Source organism: Aphis gossypii, unplaced genomic scaffold (assembly GCF_020184175.1).
Source record: "Aphis gossypii isolate Hap1 unplaced genomic scaffold, ASM2018417v2 Contig00201, whole genome shotgun sequence".
NCBI classification, from domain to species: Eukaryota; Metazoa; Arthropoda; class Insecta; order Hemiptera; family Aphididae; genus Aphis; species Aphis gossypii.
In genome coordinates, this window is record NW_026083025.1 from 205,213 (window position 1) to 209,175 (window position 3,963).

Sequence of the window (3,963 nt, forward strand, 5' to 3'; positions counted from 1 at the left end):
TCTGAGGTAAGTAAATATCAAAATAAAACCTACATTGTTTTTACTTATAATTCTAAATAATTAAAACGAGTATCAAAACGTGTTCAAAACCAACTTGGTCATTTATTATAAAACAATAAGTAAATTAATATTAAATGTAGGCCACATAAAAAAAATATAAACATAATTAAACTATAACAGTTGGTAACAAATGTAATAACAATATACCTAAGGGCTAATAGGTAGGTATAAAATATGTAATAGTAATAAATGAAAAAAAATATAATTAACTTAATAATAAAATTGACTTTGAAAAGTTATAATCATATTACATTAAATATTATGTATCGCGTATTGCAATAACAAAAACTTAAATAATTTTAAATAATCAAAATTAAAAAAAAAATGTTCAAAAACAATTAATTAGCGTCTTGCTATAAAATTACTTGAATCATTTTAAATAATCAACATTAAAAAAAAAACTTTAAGAAAAATTAGTTTCAAAGGTTTGTGTTCCCTCATTATTTATATGCAATTGGGCACTATATGGAAAACTGCTGACCACGGTTGTTTGATTTGTCGTTGGTGTTGACTGTAGTGAATTTAAAGTTTCTTGAAATTTAATTTTTGTCTTCATTTTCTGTGTTTGCGATAATTTTTTTAGATCAGGCAATAAACTTTTTAAAAATAACAAATCCTCATCTTCTTTTTCTTCGTTTTCTAAAAGTTTCAGTTTTTTAGCTTCCATATTTAATAATTCCCGTCTAAAATTATTTACTGCCGTCTGTCTATGCGGTACATCGTAGTTTCTTTTTTTTAATCCACCTGCTGGACTTACATCAGAGTCTGTATTATCTAGATCGGCATCAATAATATTTGAACCATCTTGTGTAAAATTATCATTATCCTGTGTCTGGCACACATCATATGCACGCGATGAATTTGTCTCTATGTCTGCTTCTTCTGACGAGTTGAAGTTCGATATAATGTTTTTGGAACGAGTTTTGTTTGCATTGTATTTCGTAAATATGACAAACATTTGAATAACGGCCACGTAGAATTACTAACATCCTCAGCTCCAGCTCCCGATTTTCCTGAAGGATGTTTTTTCAATTCAGCGCGATAATAGTCCCTCATATTTTTCCATTTTGCTTTCAGTGTTTCCGCTAGAAATATTTATTTAGTTTTTAAAATTACTTATGTAGTATCTAAAATTATACATAGAAAATAGGTAAATAATGGCTAAATAATGCATAGTCAGTCACAAATATTTTATTTAAAAATATATGTATTTTTTAAAAACTTGGGCATGAAATTGGTTAAAAATCAATTATAATTATCAGTAAATTCAATATCGATATTTCTATCAAAATTGTACTTATAATGAGATAAAATGTTCAGTAGTCTTCAAAAGAGTCGGGGAAAAAAAAAAATAAAAAAAACAAAGGAAAAACGTGAATATTTACGCATTACCAGTTTTTATTTGTTTTTTTGGTGTAACGACATGACATTAATTCAACCTACGTTACTACTTATGTCTAATTGTAAAACAAATTATTTTAATTGCAATAACCTCAGTTCAACTAGTTTAAGTTCAAAACCTATTAACCTTCAAATGTATGTTTTAGATTTTGGGCTACTGGTTGTAGTTTTAGAAGCTTAGCTTTCACTTTTAGAATGGGAAAAACTACTATTTCAAAAATTGTAATAGAGACATGTAGTGCTATTTGGGATAATTTATTACCTACTTATTTGCCGGAACCTACAGTTGATATATGGAAATCAAATTCCCAAGATTTATATAAAAATTGGAATTTTCCGAATTGCCTTGGAAGCATCGATGGAAAACATATAAGGATAATCAGCCACAAAATTCGGGTTCAATGTACTACAATTACAAGCATTTTTTTTTCTATAAATCTACTTGCTGTTTCTGATGCAAATTACAAATTTGTGATGGTTGACATTGATGCGTATGGCAGTGTAACGTGGTCAGGGATGACCCGTTAAATACATGATATTCAGGGAAGAAGTTGGTTTCCTTTGAATATAAGTTAACCGTAGCTAGGGAGCAAATGGTACTCAGGGTACAAGTAAATGTGGATTGATCCAAAGACTTATAAATATATCATCAAGTTTATTCTTACCTAAATAAAACGTTTACAAGTCGTAGGGCTGGCTTGGAGTTCGTGTTCGCTGGTGTTAACGCGGGGAACTGGCTGTCTCTTACATATATTTTTATTTAGCCGTAGCTTTACAATAGTTAAATATGAGACAGCACAGGAGGGGCATAATGTACATTCATCATAACATATTTTACATGTTTTGGTCTACGATACACATACATATATACACCTATATACATATATGCACGTATACTATATAATATATAATATGTGTAAGTATATAATATGTACCTACGGTTGTATAATATTATTATGCTTATAAATAAATATGTAACAATCGTTACATTACCCCCCTTCTCTTTTTTTTTTAAAAAAATTTAATTAATTAAGTAATTACAATTTTTACAAGAATCTGAATACTATTTACATTTACATCATTGTTACGAGATCGTCGTTATAATATACATACAACATACACTGCAGCACTTATAAACGCCCTATATCTATTTTTATTTGACTCATCAGTTTCTGATAGTCGTGTATGTATATAATAACCTAACGAATCTACGTAATATTTTGTAAAATTCAACATGTTTTTTTTATCATTGTAAAATTTCGGCTAGTTTCTAACTGACCTTGTTATTTTTATTATTTACGAGAACCCTTTCCTTTTCTTTTAATAATTACCGTAAGTATTCTTTTTCCCATATTTTTTCTTACATATATATATACAAACCCATATTATATACATTTACATCCCATAATGAATCTATAACAAGTTTACATTATTTTTTTTTTATTCAATTTTAATCAGTCGAAATATCATTCTTCCTGTGTTGAACTTAGAGATGTCTGTTACCATTGTCTGTCCTCGGATTGGTGTACGGGTATGACTTTGGTGTAGTGAAAGGCCGTGATTGAACCATATGTTTTGAGTTCAGTGCTTATGGTTCATGGATATAGCTATAAATCTAAAGAACTTTCTCACTCTCTTTTTTTTGCTTTTACACTTTTCTTTGACTAAACATTTTTTTATTAGATTTTTTTTAAAAAAAAAAAAAATAAATAAATTATCCTTATGCTAAAAAATAAAAATACATATATGATTAATCGATAATATTACACTATTCTATCTCGACCTCTTATTCTTTGAGTTTTAATAATGTCTCGATTTGTTTCCCTCACACAATAAAACCTTAGTTTTTTTACCGTTAAATGTATAATTATATAACTAAGTATTAAAGCGCATATATATATTCCGTATTGATGAATGACGTCTTTTGCGATAATATAAGTGTTTTCGTTTTGTTTTTCTATTTCTGCGACTACATAATCTAAATTATTAGTGGATTCTTTTAGATTTTTGAGACTGGGCATTTGTAATTTTGAAAAGTTAAAAGATATATTTGATGATTGGATTATTTTAGTTTTATTTGTTATTTGCTCTAAGTTAACAAGGTTAAACTCCGGGTAATAATCTGTGAACACCGTACCATTCGTCTCTTTTAGTGGTGTTAATATGGTCGACGGTGTGTATACAATGCAGTCCTTAGGTATATTTAAAATACCTGTACCCTGTAAAGTATGAACTGTTGTAGAAGTAGGACATACCATAGTTGTTACAATTTTCTTCGTTGTCCAGTAAACAAAACAATTATTACGTTGTAATTTTTCAAAATGGGCGTTATAGAAGTAACTATATCGTACCTCACAATATTCGGGTAATTTAATTTGATTATCTGAATTAAAAAGTTGAATTTCACATATTGAATATGTTTTGAAGTATACAACGTTATTTAATAAAAAATATTTTGTAAGACCAAGAGTGTTACAGTTTATATAGTCACTTTCTGTTAAA

At 28.1% G+C, this 3,963-nt stretch overlaps 1 pseudogene; it reads right to left on the minus strand.

Moving 5' to 3' along the window:
- Positions 1-411: 411 nt before the first annotated feature.
- Positions 412-3,719, minus strand: LOC114129216 (uncharacterized; annotated as a pseudogene).
- Between the last annotated feature and the right edge of the window lie 244 nt (positions 3,720-3,963).